Below are 22,764 nucleotides of genomic sequence, written 5' to 3' on the forward strand. Positions count from 1 at the left end.
GAGACAACTTTTTTTTCCCACGGCAACTTTTTTTCCAAGGTCATAAGATAAATTGTTACTTGAAAATTAGGTTGGCTAAACAGAGGGGAGATTTTTCAAAACCCATCGAATCAGGACAATGAAAAGGATTTCAGAATGATTTGAACTGGAGCAGACGCACCAGTCCCCAACGCTTCTGGCACCTTAGCACCTCAGCACCTTGAATCACGCTGTTTCTTGTCCCCACCATTCACGACACCTCAAAGGCACGTTCTCATGGAATAATCTCTGCTGTTTTGTTAGGATTCAGAATCTCAATCCAGTAGCCGTCAGAATCTTCAATGAATGCCAGACCTTTTATTTTCCTGTCCTTGGGCTTCTTCATAAACTTGACACCCAGTTCTTCAAACCTCTTACAGGTACCGCAGACATCAAGAACGGCGATCCCAATGTGACCAAATCCACGAGGGTCTGAGTTGCCATTGTGGTAACTCTGGGTCTTGTCATCTTCAGTGCCCCAGTTGTGTGTGAGCTCAAGGGTAGCTTTTCTGGAGAATGTCCATGCTGTCCTCTCACAGGCTTGTCCTTGGGGATATCGTTTTTATCCTCATAAGCTAAGAAATAGAGCGAGAACTTCATAGAAGGAAAGTCAATCTCCTGGAGGAGCGTCAGCCCAAGGATCCTCGTGTAAAAATCCAGGGACTTTTTAGGATCCTTAATTCTTAGCATCGTTTGCTGCAGTAGAAAATCCTTGGTGCTGGGGTCCGGGTCGGAGCAGCAGCTGAGGGCAGTCTCATCAGTGAGGCCACTGGACGTGGGCTGTGGCTCTGCCATGGCAGCCCTGGAGAACCACCAACCACTCCTGATAGCAAACAAGCTGGCCGGCCACACGCTCCACAAGGCCATGGCAACTTTTATAAAGGACATCATTTAATTGGGGCTGGTTTACAGGTTCCAAGGTTTAGTCCATTATTGTCATGGTGGGAAGCATGGAGACATGCAGGCGGACATGGTGCTGGAGAATGCTTGGGAGTTCTAATCCTGATCTGCAGGTAGTGAGCAGAGTGAGACACTTGACATGGCTTGAGCATAGCTCAAAGCCCACCCACAGTGACACACTTCCTTCAACAAGACCACACCTCCTAATGCCACTCCCTATGCATTCAAATATATGAACCTATGGGGGCCAATCTAATTTAAACAATCAGTTTATGTTATAATCCTTATTCTAATCCATCCCTCAAAGACCATTTATTTAGATAAGTATATACTTGTAAAAGGGGTCTACCCAGACTGGGTGTGGTAATGCATGCTTTTAACCCCAGGAGGCAGAGGCAGGAGAATCTCTGGTCTATATAAGGAGCACTCGTTCAGCCAAGACTACAGAAAGAGACATTGTCTCAAAAAAAAAAAAAAAAAAGCTAAGGAGGGACTACCCAGAATTTCTAGAACTACTACCAACATCCTTCTGGTCTGACATCAATACATACACACCTAAGTATCATCATGGACTTTCTGACAGAGTTGAAGCTTATTAGGCTCAGGTAATAAGTGGAGTCTTGGTGTGAAATTTATTCATAGTAGCAGGTTGCATCTCATTTCATAGGCCTCTATGTGTCCAACTGGAATTTATGTATCTGGCAGTTAGACTCATCTCCACAAAAAGTGCAAACTTTCACCATGAGGAAAAACAAAGGAAAGGTCTGCCTCTTCCCCCATCTGAGAAACAGGATGGTAAATTAAAAAAAAAAAAAAACAAACAAAACCCCTGCAGCCTAGAGAACTATAAAAGTTAGTGCCAGGATTAAAAAAAATAGGTGAAGAAATGATGGTCCTAACATATGTAAGCAATCATTTTATTCTTTTTAAAAATTGGATATTTATTTACATTTCAAATGTTATCTGCTTTCCCAGTTTCCCCTCTGCAAACCCCCTATCCCTTGCCTCCTTGCCCTGCTTCTATGAGGATGCTCCCCCACCCACTCCCTCCTCACCGCCTCAGCATTCTTCTACATTGGGGCATCAAGCCTTCACAAGACCAAGGGCCTTCCTTCCCACTGATGCCAGATAAGGCCCCTTCAGCTCCTTCAGTCCTTCCCATAACTTCTTCATTGGGGAAGAGGTTCAGTCCAATTGTTGGCTGCGAGCATCTGCACCTGTATTGGTCAGGATCTGTCAGAGCTTCTGAGGAGACAGCAATATCAGGCTCCTGTCAGCAAATATTTCTTGGCATCCACAATAGTGTCTGGGGTTGGTGTCTGCAGATGGGATGGATCCCCAGGTGAGGCAGTCTCTGGATGGCCTTTCCTTCAGTCTCTGCTCCACACTTTGCTCTGTATTTCCTCCTATGAGTATTTTGTTACTCCTTTTCTTGGAAATGTGTTTTCTAGCCTTTTAATCTGAGGTAGTATCTGTCTTTGTCACTGAAGTGTGTTTCTTGTATGCAGCAAAATGCTGGGTTCTGTTTATGTATCCAGTCCACTAGTCTATGTCTTTTTATTGGGGATTAAGAGATATTAAGGAGAAGTGATTGTTCCTTCCTGTTATTTTTGTTATTAGAGGTGGAGTTATGTTTGTGTGGCTATCTTCTTTTGGGTTTGTTGGAAGAAGATTACTTTATTGCTCTTTCTAGGTTATATTTCCCTCCTTGTGTTGGTGGTTTACCTCTATTATCCTTTGTAGGGCTGGATCTGTGGAAAGGTGTTGTGTAAATTTGGTTTTGTCATGGAATATCTTGGTTTCTCTATCTATGGTAATCTAGAGTTTTGCAAGGTATAGTAGCCTGGGCTGGCATTTGTGTTCTCTTAGGTTCTGTATGACATCTGTCCAGGATTTTCTGGCTTTTATAGTCTCTAGTGAGAAGTGTGGTATAATTCTGATAGGTCTGTCTTTATATGCTCCTTGACCTTTTTCTTTTACTGCTTTTAATATTCTTTCTTTGTTTTGTGCATTTGGAGTATTGATTATTATGTGACTGGGGGTATTTCTTTTCTGGTCTAGTCTATTTGGCATTCTGTAGGTTTATTGTATGTTAGTGGGCATCTCATTCTTTAGATTAGGGAAGTTTTCCTCTATAATTTTGTTGAAGATATTTACTGGCCCTTTAAGTTGGGAATCTTCACCCTCATCTATACCTGTTATCCTTACGTTTGGTCCTCTCATTGTGTCCTCATTTTCTAGATGTTTTGTGTTAGAAGTTTTTTGCATTTTGTATTTTCTTTGACAGTTGTGTCAATATTTTCTATGTTATCCTCTGCACCTGAGATTCTGTCTCCTATCTCTTGTATTCTGTTGGTGATGCTTGCATCCATGACTCCTGATCTCTTTCCTAGGTTTTCTATCTTCCCTTTGTGATTTCTTTATTTTTTCTACTTTCATTTTTAGTTCCTGGATGGTTTTAGTTAATTCCTTCACCTGTTTGGTTGTGTTTTCCTGTCATTTTAAAGGGATTTTTGTGTTTTCTTTTTAAGAGCTTCTACCTGTTTACCTGTGTTCTCATGTATTTCTTTAAGTGAGTTATTTATGTCCTTCTTAAAGTCCTCTATCATCATCATGAGAAGTGATTTTAAATCTGAATCTTGTTTCTCTGGTGTTATGGGCTATTCAGGACTTGCTGTGGTAGAAGAGCTAAGTTCTGATGATGCCAAGTAACCTTCTGTTCCTTATGTTCTTTTGCTTGCCTTTCTCTGTCTGGTTGTTTCTAGTGCTACATTTACTCACTGTCTCTGACTGGATCCTGTCCTGTTATCTTGGTTGTGTCAGAACTCCTCAGTGTCCAGCTGTCTCTGTGATCCTGTGATCATGAGATCCTGGTTGTGATAGCTCCTGGGAGTCAGGCTGCTTCTGGCATTCTGAAATCCTGGTCCTGAGTTCTTGTGATCCTATTATACTATGTCCCTATGTGTTAGAGTTCCTGGGAGTCCAGCCTCCTTTGGGTTTTGGGAGATTGGGTGCAGAGGTGAAACTTTAGTGCTGCTCCAGGTGCAGGTGCAGACCAGAAGGTCATTTTGATTATTTAAATAACACTAAAATTCTGTGAGATACTGATAAAATTAAAGATTTTTTGTTGTTTCTTCATAAAAGGATTACTTTTTCTCCAAAGGTAGAAGACATGAAGTTGTGAGCATCATTTCTGACAGATGTCTCAGAGGTTCCACTGCCTTTCTGTAAGGGGTTTTCACTTCTGCAATAAAGTTGTTGATGAATAGTGTGCAAATTCTCTTCTTGTTCATGCTTGAGCTTCAGGAATCCTCATGATCTAGTTTTTTTCATTGGATGAAGAATTCATGGTTAAAAATAAATAATGATGGGACTGGCAAGATGGCTCAGTGGATGAGAGTGCTTGCTACTGAGCCAGATGTCATAAGTTCAATTTTCAAGATCCATATAGTTGGAGGAAAGGACAGGCTTCCACATATGCATGCTGTGGTAAATGCATGCCACCATGAGTAAAGGTAACAAAATATTTTAAATTGTCACATTTATTGAACACATCTAGAATTATACTTTATTCTTTTTTAGTAAATTAATTGAACATAAACAATAAACAAAGACAATACCTTTGACACTCCTTATACTTATAAGTCTACTCTATGTGATAAACTATTTGATATATACCATGAAGTATATTTATTATTCTAAGGAAATTCTCCAATTCTCTGTAGGTACAGCTTTATCAAGATTAAAATGCAGTAATGGTCTTTCTAATATGCCCTACACTCATCTTTCTTTCTTATGTAGCTTTTGCATTGACTAAGAAAGTTTAAATTTGATTGCATACTTTCTTCATAAGTAAGATTTAAGGAGTCTTTGTCTTAGAGAGATAGACTTTGTTTCCATAAATAATTTTTCCACATTCTTTTTTTTTAAAAAGATTATTTACGTATATGGGTGGTATGTCTGTGTATACATCTTCACAGCGGAAGAAGGCATCAGGTTACTATAGATGGTTTTAAGCAGTCATGTGTTTGCTGGGAACTGAACTCTTTTGGAAGAATGTCAAATGCTCTTAACTCCTGAGCCATCTCTTCAGTTTCACTTTCTCTGTATTCTTGACCATTTTCATCTTTCAGTGTTTCTTTGTCTATGAATGCATCCTGCCACTGAAGTCGGCCTCAACTTTTCATGTAGTCCTCTATCTGCTCATCATGAACACTTGCATTCACATATGTACCCACACATGTGAACATGCAGATACACAAAACACACATTTGTGTATACAGATATGTATGAAAAGAAGAAAAATGGAAAAGGATGCCGCTAGAGTAATTGGATATATGTATGTAAAAACCAAGCTTGGTACCTCGTGCCAGATTAATAAGTAACTTAACTCATTATTCCTCATAGTCCTAAGTAATATTAGAAGCAAACCCATCAATCTTTTAATAGAAAACATGAAAAACTATGTTATCTTGAATTGGAAATTTGTTAGATAGGACACTAAAGTATGAATCATCAAATAAGACCTTTATATATTTGAGTATCCCAAATTAAAAATATTTGTTCGTCAAAGGAAACTATTAAAAATAAAGCAAGCCAGAATTTTGAGATGACTTAAGAAGTAAAAGTGCTTTCAGCCTGATGGTCTGAGGTTCACCACCCCACTTTGATTTCTGAAGGAAAGAACTGACTCTTATTAGTTTTCCGCTGACTTCTATACATGCTGTGCTTTGTGCTGCTCTCCCCACTAATGCACTCATGCACATATGTAAATAAATGCAAAAAGAATTTTAAGAATGAAATACGCCATAGCTTCATAGTGGAAATTTGGGAAACACAAGTTAACAGAAGACATATCACACACACACACACACACACACACACACACACACACACACACTTCCAATAAAGTAGCAAACAATAAAAAATATTTCGATGAGTATTTCAGCTGAGAATATAATGTACACAGATAGTAAATAAGGACATGAAAAGATGCTCTACAAAATTCACCATCCAAATGTTAATTAAAAGCACAAGGATGGCTCCCAAACAGACTTCCTAGAAAGACAGACTAACAGTGTCGGTGCCTTGTTAGTCTAGTTATTTTTCTACTGATATGATGAGACACCATGACCAGGGCAACCTATAGAAAAAAAGACTATATTTGGGATTGACAGTTTTGCAGATTTAGTTAGGCCCATGATCATCATGGCAGGAACATGAGGCCAGGCTGGGCACAAATTAGAGATTTGCTAATATATTATTAGTAAACCAGCAGGCAAGAAGGTATAGATGGGATCTTAGCGCACAAAGGCTGTATTCTGTCTGAAAACCAGGCAGAGAGCATAGAGACAGGCAAAGACCTACAGGCAGGAGTTCCAGTGGGTATTCACCAGCCTAGAGCCATGCCCAAAAGTCTGGAGGTGGGCTGAGAACAGCTCCCGCCAACATCCCAGGGACTAAGATCTTGCTGATAATCAGGCTCCCTGGCATGGCCTGAGCTACCTGGAGTGTGCTCACTTGGACAGGTCCTGGTCTGAGTTCCTCCATATTCCACCAAAGCTTCTTGTTCCAGCCTGAAAAACACATTGGCTGCACAACCAGGGAAAGCAACACAGATCTTTCTTACTAATGCTGGGGACACTCTAGACTAAGGCCCATAGCTGCTTGCTCTTTGAAGATGACACAGCCTCTGAATATGGCTGCCGTCTGTGTGAGGCCTTGGACCTTCCTGTAGAGCATTGGCCTAGAAGACGAGAGCACCAATGTCCCATCCAGAGTGCAGCTGGGACGTGGGAAACTGGACAGTGAGCTTCCCACCCAAACTCACTGAAGGTTTCATGTCCTTCTTTCCTGCAGTATCTGGGAGTGGGAGACATTACTGGCAGCACCATCTTATATCCCATTGTCCAGCAGTCCCTCACCACGGACAACATATGCCTGTAGTTCTCAAGCATGGCATCCCTGTAGAGAGAGGTTTGTCTGGGTAGAATCCAGTTGCTGGCATTACTCCTGAGTGATATCCACAAACACTTACTAGGGGGTGGGGAGATGGCTGAGTGGATAGAGTGCTGCTATGTAAATGTGAGAACCAACACTCTAACTTCCAGCATCCATGTAAAACCATCAGGCATTCCAGGAGAGATGAGGCAAGGTGGCTAGCTAGATTCTAGAGGCATCCCTGGAGGAAGCTGACTGGCTAGATTAGATGAATTTTTGAGCTCCAGGTTTAACAAGAGTCTACCCCAATATACGATGGAGAATGATGGAGAAAAACACTTGAATTCAACTTCTGGCCTCCATATGGAAGTACTCATGTACACCTGTGCACATGAACACACAGACACCCCACTCCCCCACAAGACTTCCATTAAACTTAAGAGCTTTAGCTAAGCAAGTTGGTGCATGCCTTTAATTCAAACACTAGGGAAACAGAGGTAGTCAGACTTCTGTGAGTTTGAGGCCAGCCTGGTCTACAAGAGTAAGTTTCAGGACAGCTAGGGCTACACAGAGAAACACCATCACAGAAAGCCATAAACCATCTAACCAACCAACAAAAACCAACAAAAATAAAACAAAGCAAAGAAAAAAAAAATGCTTTAGTCTAATCTGAAAGAAAAACTAGACTTATGGGCTGCAGATTGTAGTCCAGTGGCTGAATGCTTCCTATTATACCCTAGGCCCTAGGTTTGATCACTAATACCACAAAACAACACTCAGAAACAACATGTATTAAGTTCATATGCAAGGAGACAGAAAGAGAATAGGTTTATATACCTAGATATGGAAAAATTATCTGTGGAATAATGTACTGTATAAGCAAGGCTGCCCCTGACAAAGGAAAAGACTTGAGAATGGAGTATGAATTATTTCTTTCTTTTAGTTGAATAAAGTTTTGCTTTAAACTTTCTTGTGTAAAAATAATAAATGCTCAGTTTGTTACCTTCATTCATCTAGTTTTGTTTGTGTGGTGGTTGGGGGATAGTTGTACATGTGCCATAGCACAGGTGTTGAGGTTGGTGGATAATTTGAGTGGGAGAGTTGGTTCTCTCCGTACACCAGATAGGCTCTGGGGATTGAACTCAAGTTGTCAGGCTTGCTAGCAACTTCATTTACAAACTAAGTCATCTTGTTGGTCCTCCCATCCTTAATTCAATTCATTAATGCTCTATTCAGGATATGTTATAGAATTTGAGCATCTATATTTTAAGTGAAACCTAATTAATTTTTTGTAATGTCTTCATTACATTTAAGGTTAAGATGAAATGGATTTCTGTTTCATCTTTCATTACAAATTGACTTAGGCTGGAGACGTCATTTAGTTAGTAAAGTACTTGCCTGACATGTAAAAGGCTCTGCAGTCAATCCCCAGCACCACATAATCAAGACATGAAAGCGTAAGCCTATAATGTCAGCACTTAGGAGGTGGAGAAAGAGCCAGGATCCGAAGATCAAAGTCATCCTTGTCTGTATAACAAGTTTAAGGCCAGTCTGGGATATGTGGAATCTTGTGTCAATAACAAAACAAAAACAAAACAACAAAACCCACCACCATCATAACAACCCAAATTGTCTGGACTTTAAAAACCTTGTGAAGCTAACCATTGATCTGATAAAGGGGTTCCCAATGGAGGAATGAGAGAGAAGACTGAAGGAGCTGAAAGGGTTGGTGGCCCCATGAGGAGAGCAACAATACCAACCAACCAGAGCTCCCCAGGGTCTAAACCACCAGCCTGGGAGCACATAGGGAGGGACCCATGACTCCAGCTGTATATGTAGGGGAGGATGACATTGTCAGGCAAAGGTGGGAGAGAAGATCCTTGGTCCCATGAAGGCTAGATGCTGAGTGTGGGGCAATTGGAGGGTGGAGAGGTGGGAGTGGGGAGGTAATTGGGGGGCACATTCTTATAGAAGCAGGAGGATGGGGGATGAAATAGGGGTGGTAGTGTATAGAGTAAGGAGATAACATCCAAAATGTAAATAAAATATTCAATAAAAAAGATTTGCTTTTGTTTCATGTGTGTGAATGCCTACATGCCAGGTGCATGTCTAGTACCCACAGAGGCCAAAAGAGGGTGTCAGATCTCTTGGAACTGGAGTTACATATGGTTGTGAGCCACCACCACAAGGATGTGGACTTTAATAACAATGAAAAAGTGGACTTGCAGGCAAAGAGAGAGCAAGTTTTCTTCTTCCAGGCATTCTCAGGAGATATAGATGGTTGTCACTCAGCTTAACAAGCCAGCCAGAGAAATGGGTGGCACTCTCAGGAAAACTCCAGCTGGCAACATGGCGGTGGCTGTTCTCGGAGCATAGCTGTGAACTTGGGAAAGAGTTAGTTACCCATGGGGGTTGAGTAGACAGCAGACCAGCGCTGATCCCAGAGCCTAGCCAGAGAAAGTGTGGTTCTAAAACTACACACAACACCTCACAGGTGTGCCTAGTGATTTGGGCTTTAGTTAACCGCAAATGTCATCAGGTTGACAAGCAAGAACACCATCACACCAGGCCTCATGAGAGCTGGAACACTGCAGACTAATGAGGAAGCTGGGTGATGTCAGGCTGGTGTCTAAACTGCACAGGCAGTGTGATCAGTAATGCAGCCTTCTCTGGAAACAGTGAACCCAGAAGATTCCATTAGCAGCCCTTGTACTACCAGGAATGGACACAATGCCTCTTTTAGTTTCAAGAGTTAACACTTAGGAGGCGCTTAGCTATCACCATATGCCCAATGGCTCAAGAGGAGTTGAAACTTACAAGGAGTCTTGTAAGACTCTGAAACTAACTAACTAGCCCACTTCTATTCACTTTAGAAATAATCTGAGAATGCCCTTGATAAGCCTGTTGTATGGGTTGGAGACACATCAGCACACAAAGTCTCAAGAGTCTACATTTCTCCAGACCTTTTATTCCAGTTGGGGAGGGCGACAGGAAACAATATACATGATAACCAAGTACAGGGTCCATCAGAAGGCTACACGGAAAGGAAGGGAGGTGTGTGCCTTGGGTTTACACTCTTGGCACTCTCAACAGCTCTGCTCCTCTCTTTCTGGGGAAGCTCAGGTAAAGGAAGCGGCAGCAGCTCTTGTAACTAGGGATGTGAAACTCCCACAAGGGTCTTTGGAGGGATGTGTCTTTTATTCACTCGCTGCCCACAATCCTCTGAGCCCTGGGTCATTTGGCTCCTGTGAGGGCACCTGTTTGACCCCCTGGCCCACCACCCCTCTGGATCAATGCTGTCACTTTTTTTTCTGAGACAAAGCCTAATCAAAACCTCAGTAGTGGATGACAGCAGCCAGTGACAGTCTCCCACATCCAGCTTTCTGGGAGCACACAGCTCTTCCTTTTCTCCCTGACTCCTGTAGCTTCCAGGCCAGGCATCATGCATACATATTAGCCCAAGCTTGGCAGGGGCACCAGGGCTGGCACTGTTGCTGGTACTATACATGGTAACCCACAGGAACCTTTATTCTGACAGTGCTGGATCTGAAACCGGAGGCCTCCTGCTCTGTCTGTGGTCCTCTGCAGCCCCTCCCCTGCCCTGTCCTTCGAACTTTTTTTTCTGTTTCCATTGGGCCCCAGGGATAGAAAAGAGGAGATTCCTGCCACAGGCATCTGTGGTAAGGTATGGCTGCTCAGGGCCGATATTGAAGAACAGAAGGAAGTGGCTCAAGCAGGCAGAAAGAGGCCTGGAAGCTTTCGAGCTGGAGCTGCAGGACTGTATCTTCTAGAAATGAGGGAAGAGACTAGGATACCTAATTCTCTTGTAACAGATGGAGGACCTTTGGTTCTTGGTACCCTACACCATCTGGCTCATACCTATTTGGAACTAGTGTGGAACTAGTGTGAAATGGCATATAGCCATTGCCTGTCAGGCTCAAGTGTGTGCTCTGTGTTTGCTGTACCTGCCTAGTTACCCTGCAGGTCTCCTTGGGTAGGGCAATATCATTTTAAGTGACTGGAAAATTTCACAGATATATTTGTGAAAGGTGATCATGCAATCCATCAGGCATTCAACTTTCATTTGTTGAGTGACAAGACCTTTCCCAGGGAGACATAAAAAACGTCCATTCACTCCAGATAGGTAGCCCACCATAAGCTAAGGTCAGATACTACCAAAGTTCAATTTAGTGAACCAGTATGCTTTATTTTGGTTACTTACTGGGATATAGGTAAAGGATTACTTACAAGGGTAGAAATAACTCCACAGAACCAAGGGCCTCCCCTCCCACTGATGCCAGATAAGGCCATCCTCTGCTACATATGCAGCTGGAGCCATGGGTCCCTCCATGTCTACCCTTTGGTTGGTGGTTTAGTCCCTGGAAGCTCTGGAGGGTCTGTTTGGTTGATACTGTTGTTCTTCCTATGAAGTTGTTAACTGTTGGGGGCTGCCCTAGCCACACCTAAAGATGGCGCTGAGCTCCTAAGTGCTTTGAGAAAAACAACTCCTTATTTGGCATTGAGGCGTGCTTGTGCATGGGATGATCTTGCATGTGCAGTGCTGGGCCTATGGCTGGGTGAAGTGTGGCAGTCTCCTGTTGGCTCCCAGTAGTGGATATAAGCTGTGGACCTGGGTGTCTCGGGGGCTTCCACCATTTTTCTCCATGTGCTATTAAGAATTCCTGAGTAAACCGCTGTTAGAAGAAACTGGCCAGTGCTGTCCTTAGTCTCCTGCTGGTCAGGGTCATAGCGCAGCACAGTTAACCCCTTCAGCTCCTTCAGTTCTTCCCCTAACTCTTCCATTGGGTCCCCATGCTCAGTCCGATGGTTGGCAGCAAGCATCTGCATCTGTATTGGTTAGACTCTAGCAGAGCCTCTCAAAAGACAGCTATATCAGGCTCCAGTCAGCAAGCATTTCTTGGCATCAGCAATAGTGTCTGGGTTTGGTGTCTGCATGTGGGATGGATCCCCAGGTTGGGCAGTCTCTGGATGGCCTTTCCTTCAGTCTCTGCTTTGATCGTTGTCCCTGCATTTCCTTTTGACAGAGAGAATTCTGAATTAATATTTTTGAGGTGGGTGGGTGGCCCCATCCCTCAATTGGGTGCTGTGCCTAACCACTGGATATGGTCTCTACAGGTTCTCTTTCCCCGTTGTTGGGTATTTCTGCTAATGTCCTCCCTGTTAGATCCTGGGAACCTCTTGGGTCCCTGACATCTGGAACTTATCTTTATTTTTTACTTTTGGGAGTTACATTTCACAGTGAAGTCAATTTGTGACTTCACAGGAAAAACAAGGGTAAACTCCATTCTACACCCTCCTCTTCACTTTCAGAGTGTACTGAACAAACAATTTTGCTCTCTAAAACCTTAACTGCACTCAGCCTAGTAAAAAGGTCAGACAAGATCCTTAAACTAATTTGCTATGCAGGAGCCACTCTGGGGAAAGTGTAGCTACAGAGACTTTTAGGATGCTTGGACACTATTGGTAAGAGCAGTTGCCTGTACTACTCTGGGTAGACTGAACTGTTGGAATAAATAGATTCAAAATATGATAGTTCAGACACAGTCCTTATCTTGCTCATGTAAGAGTGAATTATAGATATTCCATTATGGCAGGCAATGTTCCTCTGCACATACCCAGGCAGGTGCCATCTGTACCATCTTCAACACAGCTTCTGAGGCAAGCTGCTTATCATCATTGCTGGAAGTGAGAAAGAGAAGGGAGGAGTGCAATCAAGGATTGTTACTTGTTTTCACGAATGCCACAGTCAAGAAAGTAGGGAAGTTATTTCTTCCATGCAGAGGTCAGAAGAATCTCAGCTCCACCCATACTATTAGCATGAGTGTCCCAAGGTCTCAAGATAATTAGTGTCAAAAGGGGTGTGAAAACTCATATCTGCAGAAAGATAACTTGTCTGCTCTCACTGCTAGAGGAAACGTGTACTTTCCTGTTTTGTGAAAATAGATTACATTGGCAAGGGAATCTCAGAAATATTGTCTAAGGGTATCTATCTTCTGAAATGCAAGGAGGAAGATTGGATTGGAATTGTTGGGGAGTGTCAACAGACAACACCGGTTGCATTGTTGAGAATCTTGTTAAAATTGCAAGACCTGCCTGTCTTCCTCTTCTAGACTGAAGTTAGGACTCATCAAAGTCTCTAGTGTTACTCTGCAAACTGAAGCACAATTGCTGAGGTTACAGAAGTAGTTTGTATCATGAAATTTTCTTATATTCTACACCCTGGATGCCCATTCTGGATGTAAAATGAGCCCTAATTTGTGCTCTCTGCTGTACTTATATAATTCTACATATATATATCCTTGTAAGTTAGTACTTGCTTTCATATACCCGTGCCTCAGACAGTAAGTCATCTGGTGTCATAGTTGGAGGGGTCCCAAGATTCAAAGGCGATGGAAGTTTCTGATAAGTTGGAAGAACGTCCTAGATTGCTACCAGATACCATTGTCTTCCCAGGTTCAAGTTACACTGATGGAAACATTGTGGCATAAAAGGAGGGTCTAGAAGGTATTTTATATGGTAATAAACATATTTATCCTCCTGAAAGTTCCATTCACAGAGTGAACATGGCTGAAACAGAACACATTAAGACTCATTTCTGGGAGGTGGAAAGATGGCTCAGTGATTAAGAACACTGGCTGCTCTTGCAGAGGATTCAAATTAGGTTTCTAGCACACATGTTGGGCAGCTCACAACCATCTCTAACTCCAACTTCAAGGGGAATCCAACACCTGTGGCCTCCATGGGCATCTGACTGAAAACACACACACACACACACACACACACACACACACACACACACACACACACCTAGAAATAGTAAAATAAACTTTTTTAAAGACTCATATTTCCAATTGGTAAAATGACACAGTGGGTTAAGGTGCTTACTACCAAAGCTTCTGATTGTGAGTTCAATCCTGGAACCCATGTAGAAGGAGAATAACATCTCTTACAAGTTGTTCTTTTACCTCCACATTCTTACATATACATACTCACAAAAATAAGTAAATGTAAAAAAAAAAAAAAAACCAAAAATTTAAATAGACAAATTTTTCGCATTGGGTTACTGGCTGAGGTGAGAAAGAGCCTACGAATTCTCAAAAGTGTGTTCTCAAGTACTATATGGACAGACCACAGTGTGTAAGTGTTCAAATCTAACTGCCTTGCATTGGCTCTTCTTTTTGGCCTAGTTATGGCTCTACTTTGAAGGTTATAGAGCCTTTAGGAAGTGAAATTTCTAGGGTCAGGCCATTGAAGATTATACTCACTTCTAGTTACTGCCTACTTTCTCTATTTCCTGGTCGTCTGTGATATATATATCTGTGATATATATATATGTGTGTGTGTGTGATATATGTGTGTGATATATGTGTGTGATATATATATTATATGTGATATGTATATATATATATCACTTTTATTTCAGGCAGTGTGTTTTCACATTTCCTCTCCCAACTCACTGTGTGTACCTGTGTATTGGGGTGAGGAGTAGGAGATGCAAGTGCACTTGTGTAGCCATGTGTGTGTATGCAGGTCTGAAGCTGACAGGGTGTCTTGCTGAACTTGAAGTTCATCAATTGGATTAGACTGGCTGGAACCAAGAAATTAGATCCTCCCACAAGGCAGTAGTGTCAGGCCAGTGCCTCCATGTTGAACATTTTTGTAATTTCTGTGTTTAAACTTTTATTTTTAGTTATTTGTGGATAGATGAATATGTGCATATGAGTGTAGCAGCTAGAAGATGCCCAGTGCATCTTGTCCTCCTTGACTGGAGTTACAGGTGATTGGGAGCCACCCAAAGTGGGTGAGATCAAATTTGGATCCTCTGCAAGAGCAGCATGCATGCATTCTTAGCTTCTAAACCATTTCTCCAACCCTTCCATGGCTGACTTTTCATGTAGCTTCTAGAAATCCAAACGCAGGTCCTTGTGCTTGCATGACAAGCAATTGACTGAGCCATCTACCCAGTCCTATTGTGTTAGTTTTTTAACTCCATCTTTACTGTTATTTTTTCTAGGAATAGAATTCTATGTTAATTAATACTTTATTTTGACCCAGAATTTTAAATATATAGTTTCATCATGATTTTATTGTGTTTCTTGGAAGGTTAGCTGTAATTGTCCCTTCTTTGAAGGTCATGTTTTTCCTCCCATCATCACAATTACCTTTTATTCCCAGAAATTTAGCAATAATGTGCTTTTTTTAAATAAATTTCTTTACATTCATTATGCCTGAGAGAGTAAAACCTCTTGAGTCAGTGTCTTGAAATTTTTTTGTTGGTATTGGTATTTCTTTAGGTTGATATACCTTCAAAACAGACATTTCTACCATGATCCATGTCTCATGTGCTGCATTTAAATTTTTTCCTTCCCTTTCCCTCCTCTTCCTTCTTTCCTTTTCCTTTTCTGTCTTCTTTACAATACTTTATTTTGTATATTTTTTATTAAGTGTTTCCCAATCTACTAAACTTTGATTATGCTATGTCTAACTTATATATAGTGTTTATCTTATTTGTTTTTTTGTGTTTTTTGTTTTTTTATTGGATATTTTATTTATTTACATTTCATATGTCATACCCTTTCCCCATTCCACCCCAATATAACACCCTATCACATCCCTCCTTCTCCTTTTTGCTTTTATACCATTTTAATTACATGCATGTATTAAAGTTGGTTTTAGGTTGAGGAACTGGCAACACACTAGATGCAAATAGTCAAGGAACAAGCAAGAGAATAAACACAAATAGTCAAAGAACAAGCAAGGCAATAAACAAAATTCTGTGATGACTCCCATGATTACTATTTCTAAGGGCTTATCAGGATGATCAAAATAACTGAGCCTACTTCTCTGTCATAGCCCAAAGTCATTTTCATGTCTGAAGCCTACTTCTTTGTTCTAGCCTAAGATTTAAATTCCTGCCTGAATTATTTCTTTGTTCTAGCCTAATGTCAGATTCTTGCCTGAAGCCCACTTCATTGTCCTTGGCCAATGTCAAATTCTTGCCAAGCAGTCCCAAAGGCTCTCTGTCTCTCCCCCTCTATTATTTCATAAACAAGACTGAACTTGTCTTAGGTCATTCTGACAAGAATGCCTTCCTTACCCATCATGGAATATGCATTATCAAAAGCAATGCATTTATGTCTTAGGTTGGTAAGGCTCTGTGCAGAATCTTACCAGTCCTTGGCTTGTCAGCCTGTTCATTTAATAACTGTCTGGGCATCCATTTTCAGGTTCAAGTCAAGTACTTTGGCTGACAACAAATTAATGTCATTAAAGACAAGCTTTAACACAATGGGCAGGAGTAAAAGTATTACCAGGCAAAAAGGGCTAGCATGATCAAGCTATATATGCCATTCTTGAAGCTTGAACAAAATAGAAATACTGACCTCAGGCCATGGGTAATTTTATCAGCAGTATCTGCTATACAGCAGAGCAGCATTCTTTAAATTCATAATCTCACTATGCAAAGTTAAAACATCCAGAGAGGTGTTAGAATTATGCAAAATACACTGCATGTGTCTTTAAACTTTTTCCTAATTATAATGTCTACCATTGTAAATTTTAGAAGTAACACAAATCCAATGGTATTTGGCATGACATTCAAGATGGTTCTTTACTCTTAAACTCTGAACCTCCTTCCAATAATTTGAATAGGATAAAGAGCATCAATTTTTTGTTCCAAACTCCTATCTAAATCCTCTTGTGTACTCAACACATTAGTGACATTTTTTGCTAAGTGATTAGCAAAAGTAGCTATCTTGACTCCTTGTGTCACAGCAATTGCAGAAGCAGTGGTGCTAGCAATTAATGGAATTAAAGATGTTATACCAGCAATAATCAAGCTCACTACCTTCTTGCTTCTGCTTAAAGCCTGAATCACTTCTTTCAGTACTTGCAAGCTTTTTTTCAGAATGCCAATGTTCTGTAATGTTCAAGGAAAAAAACAAAAGCTGGTTGATAGACCTCTGTAACAGACATTTCTTTTGTTTTAGGATGAAATGTTCTATAGATGTCAGTTAAGTCCAATTGGTTCATAATTTCTGTTAGTTTCATTATGTCTCGGTTTAGTTTCTGTTTCCATGATCTGTCCATAGCTGAGATTGGGGTGTTGAAATCTCCCACTATTATTGTGTGAGGTGTAATGTATGCTTTAAGCTTTAGTAAAGTTTCTTTTATGTATGTGGGTGCTTTTGCATTTGGGGCATAGAGGTTCAGAATTGTGAGTTCCTCTTGGTACATTTTTCCTTTGATGAATATGAAGTGTCCTTCTTTATCTTTTTTGATTACTTTTGGTTGAAAAACTATTTTATTTGATATTAGAATCGCTACTCCCGCTTGTTTCTTGGGACCATTTGTTTGGAAGATTGTTTTCTAACCTTTTACTCTGAGGTAGTGTCTGTCTTTTTCACAAAGGTGCGTTTCCTGAATGCAGCAAAATGTTGGGTCCTGCTTATGTATCTAGTCTGATAGTCTATGTCTTTTTATTGGAGAATTGAGTCCATTGATATTAAGAGATATTAAGGAAAAATGAATGTTGTTTCCTGTTATTTTTGTTATTGGCAGTGGAGATATGTTTGTGTAGCTACCTTCTTTTACGGTTTTTGGAAGATTACTTTCCTGCTTTTTCTAGGTTGTAGTTTCCCTCCTTGTGTTGGAGTTTTCCACCAATTATGCTTTGAAGTGCTGGATTTGTGTTGAGATACTGTGTAAATTTGGATTTGTCATGGAATATTTTGGTTTCTCCATCAATAATGATTGAGAGTTTTGCTGGGTATAGTAGTCTGGGCTGGCATTTGTGTTCTCTTAGGGTCTGTATGATATCGGTCCAGGATCTTCTGGCTTTTATGGTCTCTGGTGAGAAGTCTGGTGTAATTCTTATAGGTCTGCCTTTATATGTTACTTTGCCTTTTTCCCTTACTGCTTTTAGTATTTTTCCTTTGTTTTGTACATTTGATGTTTTGACTATTATGTGGCGGGAAGTATTTCTTTTCTGGTCTAAACTATTTGGAGTTCTGTAGGCTTCTTGTATATTTATGGACATCTCTTTCTTTAAGTTAGGGAAGTTTTCCTCTATAATTTTGTTGAGGATATTTACTGGTCCTTTTAGTTGGGAGTCTTCCCCCTCATCTATACCTATTATCCTTAGGTTTGGCCTTCTCATTGTTTCTTGGATTTCTTGTATATTTGGGGTTAGTAGCTTTTTGTATTTTGCATTTTCTTTGACAGTTGTGTCAATGTTTTCTATGGTATCTTCTGCACATGAGATTCTCTCTTCCATCTCTTGTAGGTCTGCCAGATGATCCTGGGCCAGATGGCAGAAGAACAGATGCTCCAAAGTTTTGTAGTAGAGGGAGTGTCCAGGTGTTCAGAGGTCTCTATAAATTGACTAAGTTTTAGAAGCTATGCTTTGTGCTTCCCACAATTATTGTTAACTCAGTCATTCTGGATTTCTGACGGGGTTGAAAACTTATAGCCTCATAGCCAATCCTGGCTATTTACTTTGAGAGAAAAGATTTGAGTGGATGGTCGTCAGCTGACATTCATCCTAAAGCCAGGTTCAGAACTAAATGTTTTAGTTAGGATAGATGACAGAGGTTCTGGTTAGTCAATAAAATGATGGACTAGGTATTAGGACTATCTTGTACCTCACTGGTACAAATTGGCATAATTATGCTCTAATTGTAATTTGAGAGAAAAGTTTCATTTTAACAGGAAGGGTGATATGTAGGAGGAGCTAAGGTGGGAGGAGTACTGAGAGGAAGAGAAGGAGTAAGAAGAGGAGGAGAAGAAGGAGAGGAGAAGCTAGGTGATGAAAGAGAGAAAGAGGGGGAGCCGGGTGGTGGTGGCGCACGCCTTTAATTCCAGCACTTGGGAGGCAGAGGTGGATTTCTGAGTTCGAGGCCAGCCTGGTCTACTGAGTGAGTTCCAGGACAGCCAAAGGCTATACAGAGAAACCCTGTCTCGAAAAACAAAAAACAAAAAACAAAAAACAAAAAACAAAAAACAAAAAAAAAAAAAAGAGAGAGAGAGAGAAAGAGGGGGGAGACAGGGAGGCAGATGTTCATGTATCTCCACCAGTCAAAGATAGTTGATATATCTAGGTTGGGTATTGGGTTACACCTCTGATTGAGCAATACCAAACTTATAAAGCGTTTGATTAACATTTTTAAAAAATGTATAAGTGCAAAAAGGAAAAGGGGGCATGGGATAGGGGTTTTCTAAGTGGGGGGAATGGGGAAAGGGGATGGCATCTGAAGTGTAAATAAAATATCCAATAAAAAATGAAAAAAAAGATTATGATTTTTACCAGCCATAATCAAGATATCTGGGCACCAAAAATAATCGTGGCAATTTGTTGTAATGAATAAGGCAAACATCAGTGCAATAGAGATATTTCAAAATTATAGCAAAAAAGGAAAGGTAGAAGAAAATAGAGAAAGCTCTTAGTTGTATTGTCTTTGAATGAATTCTAGGTTAACAGATAATAAACTAGATGTTGAATACCAGTCTACTAAAAAAGAAAGATATTTAGTGAAATACCTATAAGAAGATGATTATTATTAAACAAGAGGAGAATTTGGCCCATAATATAGTTGCAATTGAGGTTTCAGACAGTCCTGAATGGTTGGGTTATCTCAAAAGGAGTATGGATTGAATTGTGTATTTCTATCTGTATCCGGTGCTCAGTGACTCATTACTTGTTCCAGAATGGTAGGGAGAACAGATTACCTTGACAGAGGCAGTTCCCTGTTAGCTGAGGCCAATTTCCAATGATGAATATAGCTGGGAGTTTAGTAGATGATTTTCCAGGAAACTGGGTGACCAATGTGTTGTCCCAGAGGAGATCTGAGCAGAGTATCAGAAAACTCATTATAACAGCTATTGATGTGTAAAAACCATCTAATAAGTACAGAAGAATTAATATAATGAGTAAGTCACTATTTGGCAAGCCTGAGTATAAACATTTAGCCAAGGATACTTGGGTAATGTCAAAGGCCTTTAATTTTAAAAAAATGTTTTTTAAATAGGATGCTAACATAGAAACAAAATGTCATCCAACAGATTACTCGCTAATTAGAAAATTTAACATCATTAAAGTGGTATGTGCAATGCTACCTCTGAAGCACTCTTGGCTATTCTGAATTTGTGGTATTGAGAATGGAGCCCAGGACCTTGTGTATATTAGACAATTTCTCTACTTCTGAGTTCCCCCCTGTAGCTCCAAGTATTCTTGTTAAACATGCTTAACTAGCTGGGTGTCGTGAACCACATTTGCAACATCACCACTTAGAAAGTGTAGGGAGGCCGGGTGGTGGTGGCACACGCCTTTAGTCCCAGCACTTGGGAGGCAGAGGCAGGCAGATTTCTGAGTTCGAGGCCAGCCTGGTCTACAGAGTGAGTTCCAGGACAGCCAGGACTACACAGAAAAACCCTGTCTCGGAAAAAAAAAAAAAAAAAAAAAAAAAAAAAAGAAAGAAAAAGAAAAGAAAAGAAAGTGTAGGGAGGAGGATCACAAGTATAAGCATAGCCAGGGCTGCATGGTGACACCCTGACCTCCCAAAACAACAAAGAGTGACTAACTAAATCTGATCAAGCCTCTAAACTCAATTTAAAGTCTACAGAAAATAAAGGGTATGAGGAAGAAGGTTGGATGCTATTGGGAGGAAATAATTGGGTGGTACCAAATATGGAGCACTGTAAAACAAGTCAATTGACTCAATTTCTTTAAAAATGTGATGCTGGACTACCAGGTCAGGACAATGATGGCAGCATAGGCTTTTAGCTACTTATATACTATCTTGACAGTAGAACCATTAAGGAAAAATAGTTCATGGACTTGAACAAAACAAGTTGCTAAGTATCCCTAGGAATCCTAGAATGTGAAGCCTCTTGACAACAGCAAAATCTTTGTAGGCCAGCAGCAATACTGAAGAGCATTGGAAGGGAGTACAGAGTGTGTGGTGGTCCTTAGAACCCAACATTGACCATACAAACTTCTCACCTGATTGGCTGTCTACTTGGTTTGAATTTTTTCCAATCTTGCCATCTCATTTGGCTGCTTTTCAGGGTATCTACTTGCCTCCAGATGCCCCTGAGATGACCCACACTGTTTCATCCCACCAAACTTTGGACGTGTGCAGTCTGGATTACTGTTCTCTTTCCTCACTTTGCTGTGTATGATTGGTAACACAGATTTTTCCACATTGAAGCAGGGATAAGTCTTTGTCCTTATCAACATCCTAAAGTCCCAAGGATGTGTCAGGTTTTACAATAAACGATCACAAGAGCTGAGGATATAGTTCAGTGGTAGACTCTTGATTAGTAGCCACAGGGCCCTAGGTTCAATTCCCAGCACTGCAAAACAATTTTACAAAACCATCTCAATATCTCTGTGCCCTAGAGACAAGATTAGCTAAATCTGTTTCTGTACAGCTCATCATCTGGAAGAAAGGCAAATGTCGGTCCCCTCGTGTGAGAGGTAACCACTATAACCATGAATCAACCTGGGACCCATTCTCTTAGCTCAAAGTGATTGTGGTGAGGTCCAAGAGGAAAATGATATTACTCTTCTGCAATATTTTCTTTCTTGAAGGACTTCACAAATATGTTCAACCTGCTCTCACATAGGTTGGGAGGAGGATGGGTTGATATTTTAACTATTTATTGGCCACCTCAGTGTTACATTTCCTAGATATGCATAGTTTGTTGATCTGTGAGGGTGTGAATGTGCCTTGTGAATGTGCCTTGTGAATACAAGGAGTTACTTGTATACAAATCAAACATTGATATCCTTCTGGCTTGCCTTTGTACCTGTCTTAGAGTTTGACCAACACATTGTAAAGTCAAAGTAATTTAATGAGTTTACTTCATAGACAAATATATATTTTTTAGAAATTGTTAAAGTTACACTGACAAGAAATGACACTAGGGGCTGGAAAGATTGCCAGTGGTTAAGAACATGTTCTGCTTTCCAGAGGACCCAGGTTTGATTACCAACATCCACATGGTAGTCATAACCATCAGTGGCTCTAGTTTCAGGGGGACCCAATGCCCTCTTCTGGCCTCTGTGGGTACATGGCTCACAGACATACAGAGTAAAAGAACTTTCATAATAAAAACAAAATTAGGTAAAGAAAGAAACACCATTAGATGGTAATTCCAATTGATTCAGAAAAAAATCTCCAGAAAAAAAATAACTATTTGTGTAAGGTAACAGATAAGGTAATAAATATAAATCTATTTGCATTTACTATATGTACACATCCAATTAGATCAGCACTATTTTTACTATATTAATCCTATTGATCTATAATCATGGGAGTTTTTTTTCTGATATCTTCTTCAATTTCTTTCTTCAAAGACTTGAAGTTTTATCATACAAATATTTGACTTGCTTAGTTAATTAACCCAAGATATTTTGTATTATTTGAGGCTATTGTGAATGGTGTTGTTTCCTGATTTCTTTCTCTGTAATTTGTCATTTATCTTGTTTCTGATTTTTCTGGAATTGCTTTGAATTTCTTTCCATTTAATTTGAGTTTGGCTATAAGCTTGCTGTGCATCGCCTCTACTATGTTTTGATATGTCCTCCTTTGTATCCCTAATCTCTACAGGACTTTTATCATGAAAGAGTGTTGTATTTTGTCAAAGCCTTTTTTAGCATCTAATGAGATGATTGTGTGGTTTTCTTTCTTTCAGTTTGTTTATGTAGTGGATTACATTTATCAATTTTCATGTATTGAACCATCCCTGCTTCTTTGGGATGAAGCCTACTTGATCACGGTGGATGATTTTTTTTTGATGTATTCCTGGATTAAGTTTGCAAGTATTTTATCTAGTATTTTTGCATTTATGTTCATGGGGGAAATTGGTCTGTAATTCTCTTTC

General features: G+C 40.3%; 1 pseudogene; it reads right to left on the reverse strand.

The window, feature by feature from the left end:
- Positions 1–223: 223 nt before the first annotated feature.
- LOC117694717 (lactoylglutathione lyase pseudogene) lies at positions 224–875 on the reverse strand (annotated as a pseudogene).
- Between the last annotated feature and the right edge of the window lie 21,889 nt (positions 876–22,764).

The sequence above is a fragment of the Arvicanthis niloticus genome, chromosome X (genome assembly GCF_011762505.2).
Source record: "Arvicanthis niloticus isolate mArvNil1 chromosome X, mArvNil1.pat.X, whole genome shotgun sequence".
In the NCBI taxonomy this organism is placed as follows: Eukaryota; Metazoa; Chordata; class Mammalia; order Rodentia; family Muridae; genus Arvicanthis; species Arvicanthis niloticus.